Raw genomic sequence first — 8457 nt, 5'->3', positions numbered from 1 at the left:
TCCAGGCCAGGTGAGAACAGCAAGGAGAAGTACAGGAAACACAGGGAGACACAGTCTGGTATTTGCACTTATTCCATGAAGACTTCCCAGCACTTTCCCTTCCTTTATAATAACAGATTGCTGCTAAGAACACCTCAGGCCTGTATTTTAGCAGCTGCAGCCAGGACAGGGTGGGATACACACGGAGAGCTGCACAGGTAACAGCCAGGATGGTACATGGACCTGGCACAGGCAGCACAATATGAGGTGAGGTGTGAGGGAGGAGATGCTCAGGGACTCTTGTTCTTCTTTAGATTCCCCTGTTATATGAACTTTGAAAACATTTAATGCTGAAGGGATCCACTGCCCTGCTTCAGGTGAATTGCTTTTCTTTGCCTATAGGCCTTAAAAACAGCCTGTGTTGAGGGCAGCAGAGAACTCCTCCAGCATAAGAGGCAGTTCATCACAATCCAGGGATGCATCAGTTCAAGGAGAAGTGTTTGGAGCAACTGACGAGTATATTTATAACATAAATATAACATATTTATAGTCTATCTATTTATAATATAAATATAACATAAACAGAAGTCACACACAATAAACACTTCAATAAAGGGACTTTACTGAGCTGAAACACAAACATGTTCACAGCAGGCAATGCAAAGAGGTGAACACAGGAGCAACAAAACAGCATCTCAGCATTGAGGAATAGAGTCTTATCGAGGTACAGAGGCACAGGAGGACATTGGGGAACAATCCTTGCTGATTGGAGAGGAATCAATCATGCACCAGGGCTCAGTCTGCAGCAACAACACCTGCTCAGTCAGCAGGTAACTGCAGACAATTGAGTCACAGCAGCCATGGGAACGCTGCTCTCTTACTCCAGTATTTCTCGGGGCTGAGCAATGAGCAACAAGCCCTGAGCAGGCAGCACAGGGCCAGCACTGTGCAGAACCAACACCAAGCATTGGTTTGCCTTCTCCCACTGCCAATACTGGGGTGTATCAGGCAGAGAACACAATATGGGAAAAATGGGCATCCTTTTTATGTATAAAGCAAGTAGGAATTAAAAGGCTGCAAAAGGGCGCTTTATGTTTTATTTGGTGTCACCTCTCATTTTTTATGGAAGAAATTCCTGTAGCAAGCAATCAGAGGTGTGAAAGCCAGGGGCCTTTAGCTTCCACAGTGGACCTAATTTCCACAGTGGATTTAATTATTTCCTTTTTTTCTCCTCTTTTTCAGGATGGGAAAAATCATTTAATTCAGTGTATTGATGCCAAATGCTTTGGCATGTGAGCAGCCAAACCCAAAAGCCCCCAGCAGGCACTGGGGGCACCTGGTCCTGCCTGTGGGGTGGGGAGAGTCAGAGGGACACTCTTCTCTTTTCCTGGCTGTTGGGATTAACTCACTTGGAAATGACACTCTAACACTCCAGTCTGGTCCTACAGGTGTCTGCTGGAAAATGGTAGAGATGGAGAGGGGAATGGCAGGGAATTTTGGGAGATGGAGAGAGGAAAATGGCCAGGGAATTTTGGGAGATGGAGAGAGGAAAATGGCCAGGGAATTTTGGGAGATGGAGAGGGCAATGGCAGGGAATTTTGGGAGAGCAGAGCTGTGGGGTTGGGCTGTGCTGAGAGGGGCAGGTGGGTCCCCGTCTGTGAGCCTGAGCATCGGTTTGGGGGTTCAGGAGCCCGGGGAGCCGAGCTCGGGCTGTGTTTCCAGCTCTGCCAGGGATGGAGCTGCTGCAGGGCTGGGGGAGAGCCTGGAGCTGGGCTTGGTGCAGGCTCTGGGCACGGGGCAGACACAGGGGAGCTTTGGGAGGCTCTGGGGCCGATTGGAGGGTTGGGCTGGATGGAGCCACGGGCTTGTTGTGCTCGTGTGAACACAACTGTGCAGGGCACGGGGTCTGGTTCAAACTCCAGCTGTCCTGGTGTTCAGGGAGGCAGGGTCTGAGGGGTTGTGTTTGCCTGAGGCTTTCCAGGGCACCAGGAATGAGAGGAAAGGTGGTGCCAGAGCTGTGTCACTTCAGCTTGTGTTTCCCTCTGAGGCCAGAGAGTCTCTGAGCTGAGGGGAGAATGCTGTGAGTGTTTGGATGAGCAATCCAGGGAACAGAGAGCTTGGTATTCCAGGTATTGATGGAATCATTGCCTTAGGTCTGTTTAGTTTGTGTCTGTAGGAATGGGAATTGGGCTGGAGAGCAGTTGTTGGGAATAAATCTGCTCCATGACTGTGCAACAAAGGACTGGATAGCAGGGAAGGGGAGTATTTATTTAGCTATAGCAATTTTTCACCCAAGTTTGGGGGGAGCAGTGATGGGACTGGCTGGGTTTGCCCTGGGCCTGTCAGGATTAGCCATAAACATCCCCCCCAAACCCCTGAACCCACGATGAACGTGTCAAACACTTCAGCAGAAACCCAAGTCAGAATTTTTTGACAGAGGAAAAGTTGTTAGTAATTGCTCATGATGGGTGGGGAATTTCCTTTGGAATTAATAATGCAGAACATTTCTTTTTGCTTTTTTCCTGGTTTGTAATTTCCTCTCTGGCTTCAATTAATTTTGTGTGCTCCTGTTAAGCAAAGCAGCATGTTTTTACTTTCAATTCTGATGTGTTTTTGTTTGTTTAGGGTTTCCTCCCCCCCACAGCTGAATCAATCCTTCCATGAATAGGCTGTTCTACACACCTGTTTTGAATAAGGGTCAGAGAAAGAAGAGAAATTACTTTTTATTATCTTGAATTTTTCCAAACAGAAGTGGGATGTCATCTTGCTCTTCCCAAAACCACTCCAGGCACACGGGCATAGCTCAGTGATGGCACAGTTCTCTGGGAAATAACAATGTTTGAGAGGTTTAATAACAACTCTGTTGTCTCTTCATTGCAAAGATTCAGTCCTACATTCTCAGACTGATCCAGGTGAGGTCGATGCAGGTGTGAGGTTTGGGCCCACACACAGAGTTTAAACAGGACCAGGGGGACAGAAGCTGCATTTTGTTGCCTCCTGAGGTTTTAGATCCCCCCTGGAGATTTCCTCAGGGCATGTGGCACCCCAGGGAGCAGAAGGGAAACCTGCCCATCCCGTGGGCATTGCTGGCCTCTGTCTCTGTGTTTTGCCATCCAGCTGTGGGAATTTGCTGCTGTCACTGCCAAGGCCACCCTGCCTGGGGGTTGTGTCCTCCTTGCAGCCCTTCCCAGCCCCAAACACGAGATCCAGTTGTGCCTCTGGGCTGTCTGGGAGTGTTTGCTGGGAATGTGCTTTAAATACACCATCCCTGGGAATGTCCCTCAGGACGGAGCACTGGGGACAGTTTGGGCTTGTCAGCTTCAGAGCTGGATTGGAAAAGTCACTAAAAGGAATGAGGAGAATAGAGTTTGTCAAACTGGTGCTTTCATACCCCACCTGACAGTCTCTGCTTTGTGTTTGAGGTTGTCAGCTTTTTCGCTGCAGAAAATCCCCTTCCCATCTCAGCCCAGCAGATCCCAAGGGCTCTTCCAGGAGTATTTATTCTGTACTTCCCTTTGTGATAAGTTAATCTCCAAACTGCCATGAGGAATTTCTTCATTTCTCCTGGAGAAAACCAAATGGCAGAGGCAGTTTTTGCCAAGGAGCCCCTGGTTGTGTCTGGAGAAGAGAGTGCTGACAGCATCGTGTGCCTGTGCCACCTCGGCCTGGCAACATCCAGATAGAAAAAAGATTATTAGATGGAACAAAATCAGGTCATTGAAGAGGTTTTCTCCTGGAGAAATAAGTCACTGGGCAGGCATTGAACTTAGAAATCGGTTGGTCTTCCCCCAGAAAGCATCATTCACATCATTATTAGTGATGTGACCTGTGCCCACTGCTCATTTTTCCACTAACAAAAAGGAAAAGCAAATGTTGGCTTGAATTTAAGAATTTTAAATAGCATTAAAACAAAAGAAATCACTTTTTTTCTTCCTCTTTTTTTTCTTTTAGATGATGGAATTGCCTCTCTGGATGCGTGCTGAGCTCTGGCTGCAGGGGACTGTAAAAATGAGGTAATCAGCAGTGGACATTTCGGGAGAATTTGGGGGGCAAAACCTAAGGTAAGGTGTAAGGGGCAATAAGTATTTTGGAGAAAAAAAAGCCTGACATAATTTGTAGGTGAGAGAATGAACATTTTGGGGATGACATAAATTGTGTGTGTGTGTTTAATAAACATCCTGGTCAGTTACTCTGAACTATTCATGTGCTTGAACTCCTCTGTCCCTGACTTGTGATCTGGGGGTATTTGGGTTTAACATCGAGGTAATATATAGGGGACAAAATGGAGGGGTTTGGCCTAAGCCCTGAATTAATCTGCAGGTAAAAGGATGAGTATTGTGAGGTAAAAATGAGGTACTCATTAGTGGACAGGTAGGGAAAAGGTTGGGAGTGAACTTGAGGTAGTGTATAGTGCAGAGAAGGAATATTTTGAGATAAATTGAGGCAATCACTAGAAAAAAGGTAGGGAAACTTCTGGGTCTAAAATGTGAGGCAATCTCTAAGGAGGGGATGAACATCTTGAGGGTAGACTCAGGCAATCAATATTGCACAGGTCAGAAAATTTTGGGAGGGGTCAAGGTTGAGGTCATCTCCAGGGTAGGAAATACATATTTTAAGGTAAAAATGAGGTAATCAGAAGGGGACAATTAGGGAAGTTTTGGTGGGTGAAACCAGGTAATCTAAGAGTAGAGAATGAACATTTTGAGGTAACAATGAGGTAATGAAAGGGGGACAGATAGGGAAAAATTTGGCAGGAAATCTGAGGTGATCTCTAGGACAGAGAAGGGACATTTTGAGGTAAATTGAGGCAGTGAGTCATGGACTGGTAGGGAATTCTGGAGAGGGAAAACACTTGATGTAACCTCCAGTGCAGAGGATGAATATTTTGAAATAAAAAATGAGGTCATCAGTAGTGGCCTTCTGAAGTAAACTTGAGGTGGTCTATAGCACACAGAATGGCTATTGTGAGGTAACCTGAGGCAATCAGTAGTGCACAGGTAGGGAAATTTTGGGGGTTAAAATCTAGCAGGGTAAAATCTAAAGGAGAGCTACAGATATTTATTAAGAGTGGATTTCTTGACAGTATTTTATGTACTAAATATTTACGCTGAGGGCAGGTGACTTTCCCTTCTGCCAAGATCATATCCAGAGATGGAATTAGATGCTCGGTGGGCTATTACAGTTTCACATGCAATTGCTGCCCCCCTCTAAGGAATCCCCAGGAAGTGATTGGGGCCCCAAAGATCCAATTCTGGCAACATCCTGGTGCCCCTGTGGGGTCCCTCAGAGGAAATAAGGGTGGCAATGGCTCAGCAGAGTGTCCAGCCCCCAGTGCAGATAATCCTTGGACCTTTGGATGTCCTTTCTTCCAAGCTCATTGCTCTGTCTGTCACTCCTGATGCTGTGTGTGTCGGGAGCACGTGACAATAAAACCTTCAACAGCCCAAGTCTTTCCCTGCTTTGACTCAAATGGCAGGGCCTGGTTTTGGCATTTTGAAATTTCCTCTTTTGTAGCTGTGTCCATCCCAGGCAGGACCTTCCCTATCTGGAAATAACGATTAAATATTTCAGCTGGGCTTCTGAAAACACGGGTTTTGCCACTGGAGAGTGGGAGTTGCAGAGCAATGGGGGGAGAGGAAGGAGAGGGCCAGGTCTAACCTGGCAGGTGCTGTCAGATGAGCTGCACCTTATTGACTGGAGGGTAAAAAGTCACTGTTTGAAATTCCGTGAGTTCTGAGAGCATGGAGAGGCAGAGCTGGGATAAGCCTGTGCCTGACCCGTCGCAAGATCAGTGCCAGCTCCTGGACCAGAAGTGCTCAGGGGCTGCCCGATGGACACGCGGACATGGGGAGATGGGCAGCTGCTCAGGTTCCCTAGGGCAGGGGTATTTTAGCCCCGAAGTCACCATCGGTGCCCTTTCTTCGCTCAGTGCGCAGCCGGGGCGAACAAAACCGGGAACTGCAGTTCCAGTGCGGACGAGCCCAGCGCGCCCCGAGTGCCGCCTGCAGTTCCTGTTCGGTTTCGCCAGACGGCGCCACTGAGCGCGGCCGTTCCCGCAGCCCCGCACAGCGCGCCCCCAATGCCGCCTGCAGTTCCTGTTCGGTTTCGCCAGACGGCGCCACTGAGCGCGGCCGTTCCCGCAGCCCCGCCCCGCGGCCGCAGGTGCCGCGCAGGGCCCGCCCCGGCCCGGCCCCGCCCCGCGGCCCTTTTCCCGAGCGCCAGTGGGGCCCCGGCGGGAGCTTTGGTGTGCCGGGTCCGGGAGGAGCAGGTGAGTGCCGGGGCTGCGCGGAGAGGGGCCGAGCTGCCGGCTGCGGGTGCCGCGAGCCCGGGTGTCGGTGCCCGGCAGGGCCGCGTGTGCGGCGAGACCTTCGGGCCCCCGCGGGACGGAGGGCGCGGAGCTCGGCTCGGGCCGTCCCGGCTGCGGCTGCGGCCCCGTCCGGGGGACTGGAGCGGCCGCCCTGGGCCGTGCCGGGAGCTCGGCTGCCCCCGGGCCGGGGCCTCTCCCGGAGGGACGCGCGGCGCGGCGGGGAACGCGCCCGGCCTCGGTGTCGCGGACGCGAGTGTTTTCCCACCGTCTTTGCACAGGTTGAGCTCCGCGGAACTGCCCGGGGCTGCCGGCCAGAGCCCCCGAGGATGGGGCTCCCCGAGCACGGGGCAACCGCAGCCACCTGCGGGTCAGCCAGCGGAAAGGTTTCCCGGTTGTTGCAGTCTCCAAACTCGCCGTGCCTCGTTCCCGGCAGCCCTGCCCGGGCCAGCCCGGCTCAGCACAGCAGCGGGAGAGGACGAGCCCGGCCAGGACACAGCAGAGCCCCGGGAGAGGTGACACGGGAGGGAATGTCGGGTGAGTGCTTTGACACGGGCTGGGGGGTCTGTGCTGGGGGGCTGTGGCAGGATTGGACCCCTCGTGTCTTTGTTACAGCTGCATTTGCTGTTTGGTGCTGGCCCGGCCCAGCTGTGTGTGTTTGCTCAGCTCTCCCTCACACAGGCCTGTTCCAGCTCCAGCCACGCAGCTGTTCCAGCCACCGACCAATCTGGACAAGAGTGTTCCTGCTTCGTACAGCTCCTGCTGCTGGACCCTCCCCTGTCCTACTGCTCAGGATGCTTGGAGACTCAGGTGATTGCAATTCCTTCTGTTGTTTCACTTTCAGGTAATGCCCCATTCAGCTTCTTCAGGTTCCAGCTGTGGCTGTGCAGTGCTCCAGGTGCTTCTAGGCTGCTCCAGTTGATTCCAGCTGTGGCTCCGAGATGCACCAGTTCATTCCAGCTCTAGCTCCAAGGTGCTCCAGTTGATGGCTGCTCCAGCTGGTTCCAGCTCTGGCTCCGAGATGCTCCAGTGGATTCCAGCTCTGGCTCCGAGATGCTCCAGTGGATTCCAGCTCTGGCTTATTAAATGTTGCTTCTTGTTGCAAGCCAGTTAAAGCTCCAGGTGCTTGGAGCGATTTGGGCTTCTGGCCAAGTTGTAAATCACTCACTGTCATCGAGTGTATATGAATATGAGCTGTCATAATTGTCTCAATATTGTAGCTATTCCGGTGTTTGTACAAATAAAGAGTTGGACTGGAAAAAGGGCTGGAAAGTGCCTTTCGCTCCAGAGACTATCTCGAACGCTTAAATCGGCCTGGTGCATGCCGGCGTCCCGGAGTTTGGGGAACAACGCGACCGGACCTCCCTCCGGAGGGGGTCCACGCAACCTCGGACCCTCCCTGGGAGGGGGTCCTCATGCCCAGCCCTCCTCCTCCGGAACCCTTCCTCCGGAGGGGGTCCTTATGCCACCCAGCCCTCCCACCAAAGTCAGCCCAGCCCCGGCCTCTGTTTTGGGGGGCTGGAAACAGCCGGCTGAGCCGCTGCTTCCAGCCTCCAAAACAAGGCCCTGAGGGACTTTTCTGAGGCCCAGAAAGGCAACCCTGAGGCTAAATCCTCAAATTTCCAAGTTGGAAAAGTGCTGGACTTCGTTTTTTTCTGAGCTTCAGAAAAGCCTTGCCCACCCTCTGCTTTGGAGCCCCAGAAGCACAGCACTTAGTTGGGTTTCTTTCTCGGAGCTGGGAAACTGCAGGACTTAACCTGCATTTCCAAGGGGAAACTGTGGGACTTAACCAGAATTTCAAAGGCAGGAACTGCAGGACTTAACCTGCACTTCAAAGGTTGAATAAGTGGGACTTAGTCATTTTTGGAGCTCAAGGGGAAACTGTGAGACTTAACCAAAATTTCAAAGGCAGGAACTGCAGGACTTAACCTGCATTTCCAAGGGAAAACTGTGGGACTTAACCAAAATTTCAAAGGCTGAAACTGCAGGACTTAACCTGCATTTCAAAGGTTGAATAAGTGGGACTTAGTCTTTTTGGGAGCTTCACAGAAGGCTGTGCTTGTGGGATCCAAAATCCTTCCCAGAGCTTGTTTTCAAGGCCCAAAAGTGCAATCCTCAGTCTCTGTTCTCAAAACATGAAAACACAAGATTTAGCTTCCACTTTTAGGCCCCAA

At 51.3% G+C, this 8457-nt stretch overlaps 1 long non-coding RNA gene across 1 annotated transcript; it reads left to right on the top strand.

Annotated features, from left to right (window-relative positions):
• The first annotated feature begins 6628 nt into the window (after nt 1-6628).
• LOC126642705 (uncharacterized) lies at nt 6629-7545 on the top strand. The gene is made up of 2 exons (XR_007629505.1): nt 6629-6820; nt 7128-7545. It is a non-coding gene; the product is annotated as an uncharacterized LOC126642705 (long non-coding RNA).
• Nucleotides 7546-8457: the final 912 nt, after the last annotated feature.

This window comes from Myiozetetes cayanensis, unplaced genomic scaffold, assembly GCF_022539395.1.
Source record: "Myiozetetes cayanensis isolate MyiCay16 unplaced genomic scaffold, myiCay2020 scf24, whole genome shotgun sequence".
NCBI classification, from domain to species: Eukaryota; Metazoa; Chordata; class Aves; order Passeriformes; family Tyrannidae; genus Myiozetetes; species Myiozetetes cayanensis.
This window is presented reverse-complemented; position numbering and strand designations above follow the sequence as displayed.